At 39.8% G+C, this 20,382-nt stretch overlaps 1 pseudogene; it reads left to right on the forward strand.

Moving 5' to 3' along the window:
• The first annotated feature begins 1,302 nt into the window (after nt 1-1,302).
• LOC133664291 (protein zyg-11 homolog) overlaps nt 1,303-20,382 on the forward strand; it is a 31,102-nt pseudogene continuing 12,022 nt past the window's right edge.

Below are 20,382 nucleotides of genomic sequence, written 5' to 3' on the forward strand. Positions count from 1 at the left end.
TCCCTCCGCCCTCCCGTGACTTTGAACTTGTTCTGTTTTTTTTTTTTCTTGGGACATCCTAAAGGAGGGCGGGAGGGGGGGTTCTGTAATGATCTGTCACTTCACGTCTGGTTGTGTTTACTTGGTTGATGTTTGTTCCATGTCGGCGCTCTTATTTTTGTTCCCTTTCCTGCATGTCTTCCTGAGCGCTTGTTTCCCTCACCTGTGCCTGATTGGCAGCCTGGCACACCTGGTTGCAGTTGCCAATCAGGCTGCTATTTATGCCTGCCTCGCCTGTTCGTCACGTCTCGAGGATTAATTATGTGAGGGACCTTTTATGACTGCTCCTCCTATTTTGAGTATATCAAAGACTCTTACCTGCACGTCGTTCTCCTGTTTCCTGCATCTTGGGGTCACAACTACCGCAGCCGTGCGAGTTCCTGACAGTCTCCCGTTAAAATTAATAAAACAATAATTTCAATCGGTGTTTGGCCTCCAAAACAGCACAATTTTAACATGTAATGTATCTTTTAGATAAGACATGTAGTATAAAAACAATATGATAGAATGTACTACGAACAACAACATTATCTTTATGAAGTAATGTAATATGAATGTACAGTTTTTACTTTGGAGACTGGACTTCTCCTGAATCTTCTTCCAGTTGCTTCCCCGTCAAACACACCATCAGCAGTTTCTCCATATTTTCATGGATTAATGTTTGCTGTTAGTATATTATTTTAACATTCTTGGCTTGCATTAGACTCCTCCTGCGTCAGTATGGTGCAGACTAGCAGTGATACATTCTAATTGCTTAGTCCAGTTGGGTACACGCTTGGCAATGTTGTTTTTATTAAACTCAATTGTGAATTCAATGACTAGTATCTACTTCTTCTTCTCAGCACTGTCCTTCACACTCACTTTCTTCGTTCCAATGGTTCAAAAAACAAAGTTGTGTTGATTTCGAGCGAAAAGTTAATGCTAGCGACTAAGGCCAGATGTGTTGGTCGGATCTTACAGGGTTCACTGTAACATTTGCTACACCAACTATTGGCGGGGATACTTGAAACTGAAATCAGTTGAGAAAAAGCTTTCATCTCGAAACACTCTTAAGTTGAAATACTACTGTAATGGTGATCAAAGTGAGCTGAATCATCAAACAACGTTGAGTCGCTAAGAAATATTTGTACTTACTGACGTTCTGCCAAAAGCATATTCGTTTTTTTTCTTCCCAAAACAGTTCTTTAAAAAGATTAGTCTTATAATCCGGTATGTGCTGACTCTATAGTCTTTACATTTGAAATTATTGGATAGGATTTTATGATGCTGGAGGAAATTCACTTATTGCCTTCTCTTATCGAGGTACACGGAGTCTCCATCCGCTGTTCTCCGGTGTCTGCAGAAGATTTTCGACTGGCAATCTGCCCTGACCGTCTTCAGGAACTGGATGCGTTCTGGGTTGCTGGCAACATCCCCGGGGTTCAAATCATCCTTAGCCTGGCGTCCTATCTGCAGATCCAGCCTGCAGAAGTTGTCCCTGACCGGATTACGTCTGGACTGGGCCTATCTCGGGGATGGTGTTGGTTTTTAATGCCCTGAAGGGCCTGCGTACGCTCAACCTCTCTAGCACTGACTTGACGGATGCTGTTTTGGAAAATGTTTGCACTCTCCCACAGCTGGAGAGACTAGACCTCTCCTGCTGTGTCGTCTCAGAGCTCACAGTGCTCTCTCAGTGCAGGAACACTCTCAGATCTTTGATTGCCCATCGACTTCGGCTGTTAGACATGCCGCCTGCAAGTTTCTGTTGGCATTTGGACCTTTCAGAAGATCACTTAACTAAAGGGTTAATAGATGATGGATGATGGAGACGTGGGAGGTCTGCGCCTACTATGAGCTCGTCCCCAGGTTCTTCCCTCCCTAGTTTTTTTAGATGTGTCAGAAGACTAACTATCAGTGCATTTATGAAGGCTAGGAAGGATCTAGTCTTCTTGGGACGGCTTACAACTGACGTTAGCTCCTGTGGTACCTTATCTGCAACGAAAACCCTTAAGGTAAGGATTTGTAACTATCAAGTCCTGCATTCTAGAGCAGGGCTTTTCAACTGACGGTCCGGGGGCCAAATCCGTCCCTAGAATGGACCTGAGTTCAGTTTAAAACTTGGGAGGCAAACATTTTTGCAGCAAACTCCTAAAAACACTATAGTGCCCCTGTTGTAAAGAGGAACTTGGACCATTGTAAACCAGTGGCGGGCCGTGCGTTTCCCACCTAGGCCTTCAGTGATATCCGACTTCAATGATTACCTCTCAAAATACCATAATTGATGTCACCACAAGACCATTGCTGGAGAAATACTGTACAGAAACACATTTACGCACTACCGGGATTGGATCACATCAACAGTATACAAAACGGGTTATTTTCTGGCTCATTTAAAAATCAAATAAAACACATCAGCAATTACAACATATCTTATCAAAATTAAAATGGCAAAAAACATATTAAAAGTGAAAAAATTAAATATTTGAACTCACTATTTGATGCCATATAAGCCAGTGGTACCCCTCGTCGTCGGCTGATTCGAGTGGAAATGGCGAGCATTTCACCATTTGATTGCCGGAACAGCTGTGGCCGTCATCGCCTCACAAGATGTCTTTAAATATCCTTCTTCAAAATGGCTTTGCAGATATATTGTAGTGTTTGATGGGTTAGTAATGGACTTTAGTTGAAGATGGGAAGTAAATATTTCACTCTGTCTGAACATTGCCATTTTTAGTGATCATGTTAATTTTGGACACACACTTGAACGAAGTGCATACTTAGTTAACAGCCATACGTGTCACACTAAGGGTGGCCGTATGAACAACGCCAACACTGTCATAAACATGTGCCTTTTGGTGAAACCACACTAAACAAAAAGGACAAACGCACTTCGGTGGAATATTTACACCACAACACAACATAAACACATTGTTGATTCTGAAGGCCCCTGGCAGATTTGGTACAGCACGGCAACATAAGCTGGCTGAATTCTGATTGGATACAAACTAAAACTAAAACCAACAGAACTGGAACGAGCATAATATGACATGAAGAGAATATGAATGTTTTTAGATAATTAGGGAAAGTAAATTCAAAAATAATTTTATGTTTAATTATGATCATAATTTCTGGTTATGTTAGTATGTTAGGCCAGCAGAGAAGGCCTTGCTGGCCCTGACGGCACACCACTGTTGCAAACACATTGGCAGATCCTCGCTAGGGATGATGTTTGATAAGGAATTATCGAGTTTGAGCCTATTATCGAATCCTCTTATCGAACCGATTCCTTATCGATTCTCTTATCGAGTCCAGATAGGTTGTTGTATATGGAAAAAAACACACAATATTTGGTTTAACAAAAGCTCACTTTTATTATATAATAAAAAAATAAAATCTAATAAATATATAAATGTTGACTGTTACCCACCTAAAAAAATCAAATAAAATAAATGAATATTGACTGTTGTTACCCAAAGTATATTAAGTGGGATTTTTCAGAGAAACAAATATATACAGTAACACAAAAACAACCTGTCTCTGTGATCACTATAGGTGTATAAATAATAATATAGTGTTAAATAAAATCAGTCCCTTGGGCACAAAACAGCTCTCCAAAAAGTGTACTTCTGCTGCTATTTGACATAACTGTTTGTTATGATGCTTTGACATTTTTGCACTTTATTTCTTGATTGAAAGAAAATTCTATGAAGAGAAAAGTTGTTTGCAAATGTGGTTACAATGCTAAAAAATGAAAAGTTCAAGCTAAAAAAAGAAATACACTTTATTGAGTTAACATTATTTCTTTATAGGGGGAAAAATGTTATGAGCTAGAGAATATAACAACTACACTACCCAGCATGCAACGGGAGTTACGAGCATGCGCGGTAGCCCCGAAAAGTGTTGCATGTTGCCACGCTGTGAAAGTAAACGTCAAGAACTCAGCCAACACGCCTCGTCTGCATTATTTATAATTAGACTAACAACACATCTACAGTGTGATTTTGTTTTGTTTACAAGGAAAGAAAAACAAAAGTTAAAAAAGGGAGATATGTTGTATATATATGTATGTGCTGTGGTTGTTTTAAGAACGTTGCGACAGCTGCCGTAAAGGAGGTGCGTTGCTAGCCTGGTTGCTATGTTTCCGGTTGGTCGTAAAAGTGTTCGTCATGTGTTTTACCCTGCTAAAATCTCTCAGTAAAGTTATTCGATGGATTATACCTTTTGTTTTGAACTTTATTACACCTTGGAGCGCTTTTTCCCGTCCATTGTTTTCCTGCTTTTGCTATCTGCGCCTAATGACTGAGCTACGTGACGTCATTTCTTGTGATGTCCCACGGAGCATTTCTGGTCGGGACGGGATTCGAATAAAGAATCAACTCTTTTCCTTTACTATAGTGGTCTCGATAACGGGTACCGGTTCTCAAAAAGGGATTCGAGTCCGAGGACTCGGTTCTTTTCTTATCAAACAACCGGGAAAACCGGTTTCGAGTATCATCCCTAATCCTCGCCTTGATATTTCCCCCCCAAAATACACTGGGGTGCACATTTCTGAGTTACATAACTTAGGTGTCACTCAAGGCACCCCTTTAAAGGCCGACTGAAACCCACGACTACCGACCACGTTTATATATCAATGATGAAACCTTAACATTGCAACACATGCCAATACGTCCGGGTTAGATTAGTAAAGTGCAATTTTAAATTTCCCACGGAATATCCTGCTGAAAACGTCTCGGTATGATGACGTTTGCGCGGACATTTTGGGACAGCATTGTGGTCAGCTATTAAGTCGTCTGTTTTCATCGCAAAATTCCACAGTATTCTGGACATCTGTGTTGGTGAATATTTTGCAATTTGTTTAATGAACAATGGAGATAGCAAAGAAGAAAGCTGTAGGTGGGAAGCGGTGTATTAGCGGCCGGCTGCAGCAACACAAACACGTAGCGGCTACGCCGTAGCCGGTGTTTCATTGTTTACATTCCCGAACGATGACAGTCAAGCTTTACCATTGGCCTGTGGAGAACTGGGACAACATAGACTCTTACCAGGAGGACTTTGAGTTGGATACGCATGCTTGTGGAGATGGGACAACAGAGACTCTTACCAGGAGGACTTTGAGTTCGATACGCGCTACCGTGAGTACGCAGCTGCGGCTTCCAAACATTTGATCGCTTGCCCGTACGTGCGTGCCGCTATGTGCATGTCGCGTACGTAACTTTGGGGAAATATATGTGCTGTATGAACTTTGGGGAGGTGAATGGTACTTTGGGCTGTGGGATTGAGTGTGTTGTGCGGGTGTTTGATTTGTATTGGCGGGTTATATGGACGGGAGGGGGGAAGTGTTTCTTATGTGGGATTCATTTCTGGCATATTAAATATAAGCCTGGTTGTGTTGTGGCTAATAGAGTATATATATGTCTTATGTTTATTTACTGTTTTAGTCATTCCCAGCTGAATATCAGGTCCTACCCGCCTCTCACAGCATCTTCCCCATCTGAATTGCTTCCACTGCCCTCTAGTCCTTCACTCTCACTTTCCTCATCCACAAATCTTTCATCCTCGCTCAAATTAATAGGGAAATCGTCGCTTTCTCGGTCCGAATCGCTCTCGCTGTTTGTGGCCATGATTGTAAACAATGTGCAGATGTGAGGAGCTCCACAACCTGTGACGTCACGCTACTTCCGGTACAGGCAAGGCTTTTTTATCAGCGACCAAAAGATGCGAACTTTATCGTCGATGTTCTCTACTAAATCCTTTCAGCAAAAATATGGCAATATCGAGAAATGATCAAGTATGACACATAGAATGGATCTGCTATCCCCGTTTAAATAAGAAAATCGCATTTCAGTAGGCCTTTAAATCCTCTCCTTTTTAGCAGTAGAACAGAGCAGTGTTTCTTAATTGTTGGGCCCCAAGCGCCCCCTAGAGAGCTGCCGAAAAATATGTGTTTCTCAGCTGTGGTCCGTATGGAACTCAGTAATTTGTCCTAATACCGGTCTATGACAAAGACACATGATCTTCCCAGTCACTGGACGTTTACTGAATGCACTCACTGCATTTCCTGTTTCACTGACAATGCTGCTGTGCTGCACATGTGTAGGTAACTGGAAAGGCTAATGAGAAGCAGTTGTGTGAGGCCCTGAGAAGGTATGGGGGACAGAGAGAGTTTCACCCGAGAGGCCCTCTTCCATCTCTACCATTTTACCACCGACTCTCACAAACCACAACTAAAAATGCTGAAGTTGATGCAGTCCTGTTTTGTTCCACTCTTCCTATTTGGAGCCCTACGAGTTAACATGCCTCATGTATGAGTCATCTGTTTGAAGGGGAAACAGCTTAAAGGCCTACTGAAATGAATTTTTTTTTATTTAAACGGGGATAGCAGATCCATTCTATGTGTCATACTTGATCATTTCGCGATATTGCCATATTTTTGCTGAAAGGATTTAGTAGAGAACATCGACGATAAAGTTGCAACTTTTGGTCGCTGATAAAAAAGCCTTGCCCGTACCGGAAGTAGCGTGACGTCAACAGTTGAAAGGCTCCTCCCATTTCCCCATTGTTTTCAATGCAGCTAGAGCGATTCGGACCGAGAAAGCGACGATTACCCCATTAATTTGAGCGAGGATGAAAGATTCGTGGATGAGGAACGTTAGAGTGAAGGACTAGACTGCAGTGCAAGACATATCTTTTTTCGCTCTGACCGTAACTTATGTACAAGCTGGCTCATTGGATTCCACACTCTCTCCTTTTTCTATTGTGGATCACAGATTTGTATTTTAAACCACCTCGGATACTATATCCTCTTGAAAATGAGAGTCGAGAACGCGAAATGGACATTCACAGTGACTTTTATCTCCACGACAATACTTCAGCGAAACACTTTAGCTACGGAGCTAACGTGATAGCATCGTGCTTAACTGCATATAGAAACAAAAGAAATAAACCCCTGACTGGAAGGATAGATAGAAAATCAACAATACTATTAAACCATGGACCTGTAACTACACGGTTAATGCTTTCCAGCCTGGCGAAGGTTAACAATGCTGTTCCTAACGACGCCATTGAAGCTAACTTAGCAACCGGACCTCACAGAGCTATGCTAAAAACATTAGCTATCCACCTACGCCAGCCAGCCCTCATCTGCTCATCAACACCCGTGCTCACCTGCGTTCCAGCGATCGACGGTGCGACGAAGGACTTCACCCGATCACAGATACGGTCGGCGAGACGGAGGAAGTTAAGGTGAGTTCGGCGGCTAGCGCGTCTGCTATCCATCTCTGCCCTCCTGGTTGTGTTGCTGTAGTCCGCAGCTAATACACAGATCCCACCTACAACTTTCTTCTTTGCAGTCTTCATTGTTCATTAAACAAATTGCAAAAGATGATCAAGTATGACACATAGAATGGATCTGCTATCCCCGTTTAAATTAAAAAAAATTCATTTCAGTAGGCCTTTAAACACTAGAAAAAAATATAATGTGAATTATAATTACAATTTACAATAACCTATCATCAGAGAGGTTTTTGAAAAATATGTGTGTTCATGTGGACATAATCTCAGACTATCCAAAGGACTTCTCACTAGATTATTATTATTTTCTTTTTAATCATATTGAGACAGGTCTTATTTCTTGCTAAATATAAGTCACTAACTTGATAACAGTGATTCCTCCTTCTCTGTCTTCTTATTCCCTGGTAGACCAGGTGCGTTATAATGTTTTTATGAGTAAGGCGAGTGGGTGGCGCCAAATCTATTTGTGACGGTCCGAATTTATTTATATATAAGGACGCATCAAATAAATGAATAAGTGTGAAACACTGGCATCCATCTGGGTGTGAGTCCATTACAGCAGTTTTATCAGAATAGGGCCAAAAATCCCCATTAAAACAAGAGAAACGACTGAAAATATACGTGTTTTCAGGGTAGTGTTGTCCCGATACCAATATTTTACCAAATGTATTTCGATACTTTTCGGTACTTTTCGATACTTTTCTACCACAAAAAATTGCATTATTGGCTTTATTTTAACAAAAAAATCTTACGGTACATTAAATATGTTTCTTATTGCAAGTTTGTCCTTAAATAAAATAGTGAACATACAAGACAACTTGTCTTTTATTAGTAAGTAAGCAAACAAAGACTCCTAATTTAGCTGCTGACGTATGCAGTAACATATTGTATCAATTTCCATTCTATTATGTTGTCAAAATTATTAAGGACAAGTGGTAGAAAATGAATAATTAATCTACTTGTTCATTTACTGTTAATATCTGCTTACTTTCTCTTTTAACATGTTCTATCTACACTTCTGTTATAATGTAATAATCACTTATTCTTCTCTTGTTTGGATGTTTTACTTTAGTTTTGGATGATAGCACAAATTTAGGTATCGATCTGATACCAAGTCGTTACGTATACATTGGTCATATTCAAAGTCCTCATGTGTCCAGCGACATATTTCCTGAGTTTATAAACATAATATGATTTTTTTTTAAATGAAAGATGATGCTAAAAAATATTGACGTAATCATAGTAGTATCGACTATATACACTCCTGTACTTAGTATCATTATGATGTTAGGTGTAGATCCACCAATGGCATTTGCTTACATTGTGCTCCAGTGAGCTATTGTATCCTCCTATGGTGTGTAGTGAAACATGTTTAGCTATTCCTCGTCCTGCAGGGATGATACTTGTAAGAAATTTACTTCATTTGTCGCCAAGGTGGTATAGTACCGAATATGATTCATTAGTATCGCGGTACTATACTAGTACCGGTATACCGTACAACCCTAGTTCAGGGTATGATTGATCTGATTGGCTGCTATAAATAATTTTTTTTAGCATATTTTATAAAGTTTTTGGCCAAAACTAAGCATTTTTGAGCATAACATTTTTTTAAATAACTAAGAATATCAATACTACAGTAGTACTGGCCACTTGATGAGACCAAACCAATCAAAGGACGCTGTTCAGTATCGCGGCCACTGATTGGCTCTGCCTCAGACAGCATTACTATATTGGATTTAAATAGTGTAAAGGTGACTCAAGGGTGTTATTTCATGTTTAGAAGGCTCTCGTAATAGTGAAAAATGTACTTCCTACTTATATATACAATATTACCCTATTTTCAGGGCTATAGAGCACACCCAGCAAATTTTAGAAGAAAAACATTATTTTACATATATAACCTGCACCGGACTATAAACCGCAGATATATACTGGTAGGAAAGATTTTGTAAAAGTTTATTTACATATGTTAATTGTTTCCAAACGATCCCAGTAACACTGCAGTAAAACGGCTGATTAAACAAAATAGAAGTCATTGTCATGGACCCACTAACTGCAGAAGCTAGGTCTCCAGTCACCTAAACAGACTTAATAACTCAACGGTGACGTTTTGGTGGATTTACGAAACTGAAACAGTACAAAACGAATGCCATTTTAAGTTAATAAAACTAACACGGACACGTATTCGTTAATGCTTACGATAGCTTGATTACATTACGATAGCACGTACAGAAATGCATGAAAACACTCCCACAGACGTTACACACGGGACGGTTTAGTAGATATTAATAGTTTTAGTTATATTGTGAAACCTACAAACGTTGCTTGGAGTGATGAATAAAGAATCCTTTCAAGCAGCAACGCTACGGACGGCTGTATTTCCGGTTCAAGGCACGAAACAGGAAGTACATTTCCAACCTACAACACATGCAGTGAGCAAACTCGTCCAAAAGATGGCGCCATAGCACAAACAATAACACACCTTTTCATTGCCTGTGTAATATGAAAATGATTTGTTAAATATTAAAAATTATTAAAAATACATAAATTAGCCGCACAGTTTTACAAAACCAGTGAAGTGAAGTTGGCACGTTGTGTAAATCGTAAATAAAAACAAAATACAATGATTTGCAAATCCTTTTCAACCTATATTCAATTGAATAGACTTCAAAGACAAGATACTTAACGTTCGAACTGGAAACGTTGTTATTTTTTGCAAATATTAGCTCATTTGGAATTTGATGCCTGCAACATGTTTTAAAAAAGCTGGCACAAGTGGCAAAACAGACTGAGAAAGTTGAGGAATGCTCATCAAACACTTATTTGGAACATCCCACAGGTGAACAGGCTAATTGGGAAAAGGCGGGTGCCATGATTGGGTATAAAAGCAGCTTCCGTGAAATGCTCAGTCATTCACAAACAAGGATGGGGCGAGGGTCACCACTTTGTGAACAAATCCGTGAGCAAATTGTCAAAAAGTTTAAGAACAACATTTCTCAACCAGCTATTGCAAGGAATTTAGGGATTTCACTATCTACGGTCCGTAATATCATCAAAAGGTTCAGAGAATCTCGAGAAATTACTGCACGTAAACTAGGGATGGGCGATACCACACTTTTAGGATTCGATATGATACTGAAACTTTTTCTTGCATTTTCATCGATACCGATACCGATACCGATACCATTAATTTCTTATTGGCAATTTTTGTCAGTCGAAAATATTATTACTATTGTTATTATTCAAGACAAATCACAAGACAAATACAGACCATTTATACCACATTTATTATTGTCAATATATAATAAAAGTAAAATTAAAATAAATAACATAAATATGAAAAATTAATTAAATATAAACAAAAATATACACATTTTCACTTTTCTTATTTCTCAAAAAAAAAGTATCGGTAGAAAAAGCTTAAAAAAAACTATTATTCATAACAATGTTATGTTTCAAACCTCTTTGTGGAAGTAAACTTATAACACTTCTCTGAAGCAAAGTCAATAATTTCCTTATCACAATAAACTAGGATTTCCTTGTCCTATAAACCTGCATACGAAAGACAGTTCCCTGAGAAAATGAACTTGGAAAAATGATCTACAAAAATGTCTGACACCATCACACCTTTAGTGTACTCGAGATACGTCGTCACACGTCACACTTTACTGAAGTCTCAGATTGCTGTTCGGGAAAAGTAACAACGCTGTCGGCTGGCTGTGTGTGTGTTGCACGTTGACCACGCTCATTCGCTGTCTCCTGTCACGTGACTGGGCCAGCTCTATACTCTGCCAGGTACAGGGGTGTCCCAGCACATAGTAAGTTAAGTAAGTCATCAAAAACATCTGGAAGTGATGCTTGCACCCCCCACACGCCGTTTTTTGATTTATATCGATACTTTTTTCAGAAAAATGATGCCAAATGAGTAGCGTGTGAGTATCGATATATCGATACCACAGGATCGATACGCACATCCCTAACGTAAACGATGATATTATGGACCTTCGATCCCTCAGGCGGTACTGCATCAAAAATCAACATCAGCGTGTAAAGGATATCACCACATGGGCTCAGGAACACTTCAGAAAACCGCTGTCAGTAACTACAGTTTGTCGCTACATCTGTAAGTGCAAGTTCAAACTCTACTATGCAAAGCGAAAACCATTTATCAACAACACCCAGAAACGCCGCCGGCTTCCCTGTGCCTGAGCTCATCTAAGATGGACTGATGCAAAGTGGAAAAGTATTCTGTGGTTTGACGTGTCCACATTTCAAATTGTTTTTGGAAACTGTGGACGTTGTGTTCTCCGGACCAAAGAGGGAAAGAACCATCCGGATTGTTATAGGCGCAAAGTTCAAAAGCCAGCATTTGTGATGGTATGAGGGTGCATTAATACCCAAGGCATGGGTAACTTACACATCTGATAAGGCACCATTAATGCTGAAAGGTGCCATCCAAGCAACGTATTTTTCATGGACGCCCCTGCTTATTTCAGCAAGACAATGCCAAGCCACATTCTCCACGTGTTACAACAGCGTGGTTTCGTCGTAAAAGAGTGCGGTTACTCGACTGGCCTGCCTGTAGTTCAGACCTGTCTCCCATTGAGTGTTGTTAAAAGGAAAGGTCATGTAACACAGTGGTAAAAATGCCCCTGTGCCAACTTTTTTGCAATGTGTTGCTGCCATTAAATTCTAAGTTAATGATTATTTGCAAAAAAAAAGTTTGAACATTAAATATCTTGTCTTTGCAGTCTGTTCCATTGAATATAAGTTAAAAAGGATTTGCAAATCATTGTATTATTTATTTTTTTTGCAAATTACACAACGTGCCAACTTCACTGGTTTTTTTGGGTTTTGTAGAAGCCGCAGAGTCCAAAGCATTGGAAATCGGAATTGGTCCGCTGGCATTCTTCAGAAACGTCATCCTTCAGGATGTCCCCTCTGACACGTCAGTTTACTTTCATTTTATCACAGATAATCAGCGCACCCTCTGGCCAACGGAAATACTTTCTCCAGCCTGCAGGAAATGTCTCTCCCAGATTGCCTGCACATTCTTGCCGTGTTTTTGCTATTCCTTCGCGCACGCTTCGATCACGGCGCAGGTAGTTAGCGGCCACGCCGGCGAGGGTCATCTCCATCCTGGTATAGCCAAGGTCGTGTATCGTGCAGGAGTGCAAACTTGTGCACCTGTTGGTTTTCGCTCCACCTGCTTGGATTAGCTCCAGGCTTTCGTTTGATCCCTGTTAAATTGTCCAATGCCCCTGTAGGATAAAAGCTTGATGTAATGAAATATGACCAGATCTCTTTATAGTTTTCACCTGCAGCTGCAATGGCAAAGCTTGGCGAGGGGGCTTGTCTTGTCTTGTTTTTTCTCTAACAGCAGCTAGAGCAGGGGTGTCCAAACTTTTTCCACCGAGGGCCGCACACTGAAAAATCAAAGCAAGCGGGGGCCATTTTGATATTTTTTATTTTAAAAACCAATACAATATATGTATAAAAAAAGATATATTTAGGCCTCCACTCAGACTTGATCCCAGGGACCCAAAAAGGTTTTGGTCAAAAAAAATATTACAAATGTGTCATTATTTAGTATTATTATTAGGGCCCGCACGGCCCATGTAAAAGGAATCCCAACGGGAGTCCTTTTGCATTGGGACGAAAGGACCTATTGAATTTGTAAGGTTTTATTATTTTTTATTATTATTATTCTTCCGCAGCTATGCGCACTACTTTGCCCCCCTTAACATGCTTCAAAACGCACCAAATTTTACACACACATAGAAAAACGCTGACACAACACTTTAGTCAAAAAAACCAAACCCCAAAAATCCAAATTGCGCTCTAGCGCACCCTAGGAAAAAACAAAAACAAACGGCCTGTAACTCCCACTAGGAAGGTCGTAGAGACATGAAACAAAAATCTCTATGTAGGTCTCACTTAGACCTACATTTCATCATTTCACATCTTTGGGCAAAAACCAACAGCAAGTTGGCAATTTCCCCTTCAAGACAAAAAATGACTAAAAATACTAATTTTTGCCTCTTTGAGCTGTAATTTGACCCCTTTATAATACTCCAAAACTCACCAAACTTTTCACACACATCGGGACTGGTGGAAATTGCGATATAAAAGAAACCGAAACCCAAAACTCAAAATTGCTTCTCAGAGGAAAACACAGACAGAACTGCTTGTAACTTCCGGTAGGAACATCTTAGAGACATGAAACAAAAACCTCTATGTAGGTCTCACCTAGACCTACATTTCATAGATTAACACCCTTCAGCAAAAATCAACAGGAAGTTTGATATCCCCCCTTCAAAACTAAATTTTTGTAAAAAGCGGTCACCAAACATCAAACATTATCTCCTCTGAGCGCGTTTGTTGTTTCGGCTTCAAACTTCTACAGGAGAGAGATTGAACCCTTCTGATTGAAGGATACTCAAAGAGTTTGGATAAGTGCTACGGTTTTGATTTTACGAGCCTTCAAAGAAAAGAACCACTGTGCCGCAGCACCTAGGAAAAAAACACAGACACAACTTCCTCTAACTCCCAGTACGAATATCATAGAGACATGAAACAAAAACCTCTATGTAGGTCTGACTTAGAGCTAGATTTCATACACTGACCACTTAGGACTAGCACCTGCCAAATATGCGGGCCCGACCAACGCTGCTTGCAGCTTTAATTATTATTATTATTCAAGGTTTAAATCTCTAGATCAACATTAGGTCTATCTGTCAATAAAACACTTTCAAAGATTTAAGTTGTATGCCATTTTTGTCAAGGAAAACCATGTTTTTTTAATGGAAAAAAACACAAAATATGCAATATTTTCCCCCAATAAAATTTTTAAGTGGAATATTTGAGATTATATAATAATTGGAGTCTTAAAAAGGTCAATAACTCATAACAACATTGATTTTAATTCATAATTTTTTTGAGCAATGACACTTAAAAAAAAAAAGTCCCACTAAAATTATTGGGGATCCAAAAGGGTACTGGTCAGTAAAGTTTAAAAAAATTAATCCAACATTTTTTTTTAACTTTTACCACAATAGTCTCAAGATCAACTTCAGATCTATCCGTCAATTATAAGTTTTATTGCTGTTTATCTTTTTTGTTTGTTCGTTTTAGGCCCTTCTTTAAAAAGCTTTGTTTTTTAAATGGCAACCAAAAAATATGCAACATTTTACTCCCCCAAAATATCTCAAAGTGGAATATTTAATGTGAAGTAAATGGAGCCTTGAATAGGTCAATAATTCATAATGACATTGATTTGGATTTATTATTATTTTTTAAAGAAAGAAACAGCCTGCAAAGCAGCTAGAGTAAATGATGCAACATTTTCTTCTTACATTTCACCTGTTTGCTCTTTTATACCACTTTTTATGTTTTTTTTTTTTTTTTCATCGTATTTTTAGAATGTGCCGTGGGGCCGTTAAAAAATTACCAGCGGGCCGCACTTTGGACACCCCTGAGCTAGAGGGACCATGTTCTGAGTGGCGGACGTCACGCTGAAGTTTAACCTTGAGAGTTTCGTGGACCCCGACTGACGAGATGCCTGCAGTGGCGCGTAACTTCATCTTGTGGAGCGATTTGGAGCTGTGCAAAAAGTTTTTGGAAGTATCGAGACCCCCAACGAAAGTCAAGCATCCTCCAATATCTATAGAAACCCCAAAACCAGAGAACCAGAATACAATGATTTGCAAATTCAATTGAATAGACTGCAAAGACAAGATACTTAACGTTTGGTATTTTTTGCAAATATTAGCTCATTTGGAATTTGATGCCTGCAACATGTTTCAAAAAAGCTGGCACAAGTGGCAAAAAAGACCTGAGAAAGATGAGGAATGCTCATCAAACACTTATTTGGAACATCCCACAGGTGAACAGGCTAATTGGGAACAGGTGGGTGCCATGATTGGGTATAAAAGCAGCTTCCATGAAATGCTCAGTCATTCACAAACAAGGACGGGGCGAGGGTCACCACTTTGTGAACAAATGCGTGAGCAAATTGTCCAACAGTTGGAGAACAACATTTCTCAACGAGCTATTATAAGGAATTTAAGGATTTCACCATCCAAGGTCCGTAATATCATCAAAACATTCAGAGAATCTGGAGAAATCACTGCACATACTTCGATCCCTCAGGCGGTACTGCATCAAAAACCGACATCAGTGTGTAAAGGATATCACCACATGGGCTCAGGAACACTTCAGAAAACCACTGTCAGTAACTAGTTTGTCGCTACATCTGTAAGTGCAAGTTAACCACTCTACTGTGCAAAGCCAAAGCCATTTATCAACAACACCCAGAGACGCCCCCCGGCTTCGCTGGGCCCGAGCTCATCTAAGACGGACTGATGCAAAGTGGAAAAGTGCTCTGTGGTCTGACGAGCCCACATTTCAAATTGTTTTTGGAAACTGTGGACGTCGTGTCCTCCGGAACAAAGAGGAAAAGAACCATCCGGACTGTTATAGGCGCAAAGTTCAAAAGCCAGCATCTGTGATGGTATGGGGGTGTATTATTAGCCCAAGGCATGGGTAACTTACACATCTGTGAAGGCACCATTAATGCTGAAAAGTACATACGGGTTTTGGAGCAACATATGTTGCCGTCCAAGCAACGTTATCATGGACGCCCCTGCTTATTACAGCAAGACAATGCCAAGCCACATGTTACAACAGGGTGGCTTCATAGTAAAAGAGTGCGGCCTGCCTGTAGTCCAGACCTATCTCCCATTGAAAATAGCCTAAAATAGCACAACTTAAGCTGTACATCAAGCAAGAATGGGAAAGAATTCCACCTGAAAAGCTTCAAAAATTGGTTTCTTTAGTTCCCAAACGTTTACTGAGTGTTGTTAAAAGGAAAGGCCATGTAACAAAGTGGTAAAAACTTTTTTGCAATGTGTTGCTGCCATTAAATTCTAAGTTAATGATTATTTGCCTCTCACCTAGAGTAACCTAAGATATCTATGCTCCAGCTCACCTCTGACCCAGAACAGGATAAGCGGTAAAGCATGAATGAAATGTTTCAGTCTCTATGTGTTTGTTTTGCAGTCCTACCACAACGAGTTACCTATTCAACAGAAGGTTCTTGGCTCGCTGGTGGGTTCAATGTCTTGTAATGTGATTTATTACTTCTTTTGACACATTTCTGATCTAAACACAGCAAAAAAGGTCTGGCTTTGTTGCCCAACAACATAGCAGAGGTGGAACAGTTGCAAGCAGAGCTGACGGAGGAGGATCTTTCAGAGCACATCCCGGGGCTCTTGCAGGATCCCCAGATAGAGATGGGGGTCCGGTACTTTCCTGCAGGCATTCTGGCTCATCTTACTTCCAGACAAGTGGCTTGGATCCTGGATGAAGAGCTCTGTAGCAACACACTCAAAACAACTGGTGTGTGCACACGTGTCAAAAGGCTGTTTTTAGTCAAAGTTGCTTCTGGCTGTAATTAATGTGTCTCTGTTTCTCAAAAGCAGATGTCCATAACACAATTGGATAAAGAGAGGTGAGATTATCCTTTTATTCGAGACGGTTTGAGAACAAAACACACATTCAAACTTTTCGATATGCACACCCTGACTGCCAAAAATAATAATAATAATTTTGCATAAAGTGGAAATGACTTAAACCAGAGGTGTCAAACGTGTTTACATTGAGGGCCACATGAGTCATATTTAATGTACCGTATTTTTCGGACTATAAGGCGCACTTCAAATCCTTTAATTTTCTCCAAAATCGACAGTGCGCCTTATAGCCCGGTGCGCCTAATGTACGGAATAATTCTGGTTGTGCTTACCGACCTCGAAGACATTTTATTTGGTACATGGTGTAATGACAAGTGTGACCAGTAGATGGCAGTCACACATAAGAGATACGTGTAGACTGCAATATGACGCCAGTAAACAACACCAACACTTTAAAAGTTTTACATACTTGGGGAGCATAATCAGTGTAGATGGAGGGGCAGATGACGATGTCAAATCCAGAATAGGGAAAGCAAGAACATCATTCAACATACTAAACAAAATATGGAGAGCAAAAAACATTTCTCTCAAAACCAAACTGAAAATATTTAACTCAAATGTCAAATCCATCCTGCTGTACGGATCAGAAACATGGAAAACCACCAATAGCATACTCAATAAACTACAGACATTCATAAACCGTTGCCTCCGTCGGGGTCCTAGGAGTCTACTGGCCAGACACCATCACCAATGCCAACCTGTGGGAACTCACTAAACAAGAACCAGTGGAACTGCAAATCAGGAGAAGGGAGTGGAGCTGGATAGACCACACACTCAGAAAACCAAATAAATCAATCACCAAACAGGCACTAACGTGTAACCCACAGGGAAAAAGAAACAGAGGGAGACCAAGAACAACCTGGAGAAGAAGCACGGAACAGGAGATGAGGGCTGAGGGGCTGTCATGGCAACAACTCGACCGAAGGTCACAAGACCGGAATGGATGGAAGGCTTTCGTAGGCGGCCTATGTTCCTCAGGGAATACTAAGGCCTAAGTAAGTAAGTAAGTAAACAACACCAACACTTTAAATGTTCCATTGAGAATAAAGAACATTACACACGGCGCTCAAAAATCTGTCAAAATGTTTTAGTATGACTTTGAAGTCGCACCGCTTTATGGATTGTCGGACCATTACGGCTACCGTAGTCAGAGATACAAGTATTACTATGGTGTGTGTATAAGGACCGCAAAATGGCACCCATTAGCAGACATATCTGGCGTTTTGTTTCACAATATTATGCCAAACCAACTTTTCTTACCTTCTGGTACCTGCTGATGTGTATTTGGGATCTGCATAAGTCCAGAAAATTTGCGCACATTCGCCACGGACTCGATAAGCTTCTTCTTTTTCACTATCTTCTTGCAATATAATCGCAATGTGATTCATCCAGACTAAAACTGTGCGCCTACGATGAGCACGTCTGAAATCTGGCAAACCGGCAAAGTTACGCACAGATGGTTGTGATAAGAAGGGGATCATGCTTTCAAGACGATGGACAGAGAACCCTCCTCCTGAACGTGTGTGTCAACATATCTGGACTGTCATAAATAAAAAATAACTGACATATTGTCAGTTATTCAACAATATCATGTTTAGCTGTTGGATGATTTATGGGCTGATTAAAAAAAATAATACCGTATTTTTCGGACTATAAGGCGCACTTAAAATCCTTTCATTTTCTCAAAACTTGACAGTGCGCCTTATAACCTAATGTACGGAATAATTCTGGTTGTGCTTACCGACCTCGAAGCAATTTTATTTCGGTACATGGTGAAATGATAAGTGTGACCAGCAACGTTCCCTGTAAGGTGCGCGCCTGCGCAATTGCACACTGCTCAAGTGTTCTCTGCGCACAGCAAGTATATGCCGCGCACCAAATCAATCCCATCTGAATTATAAACAAAATAAACACATTTATTCTGTGTAATTTTGCAATGCAACTCTGAGTGACTGTGACAACAAGCGGCCCTAACGGTGTTCGCCAACACCGTTCAATTATTGTAATGTCTATCGAGATGCTTCGAGGACAGGTATTATATCGATCACTTTATTGAGCAAAACTGTTTATATTCGGCCATAACCACACCAAAAACATAAGTAAAACACTTCTATCTCGAAAAACTAGTCATTTTCTTGCCGTACAAACCAGGCCAAAACCAACTTGTCATCTGTCACCAACACGCATACCACTAAACCACTGGTACGTTTATGGCCACACAAAAAGTCGGACAACTCAAACACCACACAAAGTTACACTATGACTCCTCAGTCATACGTGTGCTTATTCTACTGTCATTTATTATTAATGTTAACTTATTGATATTAATCATGGAATGCTGTTACAAGAGAAAGTTACAGGAATGCACACTTCATCCTATGCTTACATTTCATTGTGCAACATGAGGATGTTTAAGGGGAACTAAATGTGATCTCTGAAAGGGGTACAAATGATTTCCAAAGCAGGACTCCCACCCAGACATATTGTACAATATTAATCCATAGCTTATGAAAAACAAGATTTCTTTTATTTTCATTACAAGTGGGCCAAATCACTAATATTCCAAAATAATCTCATGAAAATGACTCCTCTCATTTGAGTGTTATTATAAAAGATTGGTTTTGAGACAGGTGTGCTGCTGGTATTACCACGTGTGATGTTGCTCACATGTGCTCCACTGAATGCTCAGGGAGTTTTGTGTTTGCTCAGACACATGAACAATTAGAGGGAACATTGGTGACCAGTAGATGGCAGTCACACATAAGAGATACGCGTGGACTGCAATATGATGGCAGTCACACATAAGATATATGTGTAGACTGCAATATGACTCAAGTAAACAACACCAACATTTTTTATGTTACATTGAAAATATAGAACATTACACACGGCGCTCAAAAATCTACACAACAAATTCGACCGTGTTAAATCAACACCTAGGGAGAGTTTTTTTTGTGTTCTATTAGGTCCACACCAGATTGTGTTAAACCAACATTTTTGAAAGTGTTAGGGATCAACACTAATGTTAGTGCTGGTAAAAACACCCAGAATAATTAAATTGTTTTATAACACTGGTGTACAGTGTGAAAAGAACAACACTATCAGTGGATTTTTTTAAACACCTAATAGAGTTGAATTAACACTAACTTTTTCAACACTTGAAATAGGTGACACTACTCTAGGAGTTAAAAATGTGTGTGTAAATATATTTATATATGTACAGTATATGTATATATATGTATATGTATATGTATATGTATATGTATATGTATATGTATATGTATATGTATATGTATATAGATGGATAGATAGAGAGATTTGAGCAATGGCTTCACGTATACTCACCGCTAGTGTTAGCACAAACTAACAGTGTGAAGCGATCCTTCATCGGGTTGTGTCCCGGTAGTGCCTTCTTCTTTGCTGTAATAAAGGTCCGCAGTGAAGTCTTTCAGACAGGGGAACAGATGTACACTGAATTTGTCCAAAATAGAATATTTCAGCAATTTTGATACATTTATTCGAGATCATGTTTATAAGATAT

This window comes from Entelurus aequoreus, linkage group LG14, assembly GCF_033978785.1.
Source record: "Entelurus aequoreus isolate RoL-2023_Sb linkage group LG14, RoL_Eaeq_v1.1, whole genome shotgun sequence".
Lineage (NCBI taxonomy): Eukaryota > Metazoa > Chordata > Actinopteri > Syngnathiformes > Syngnathidae > Entelurus > Entelurus aequoreus.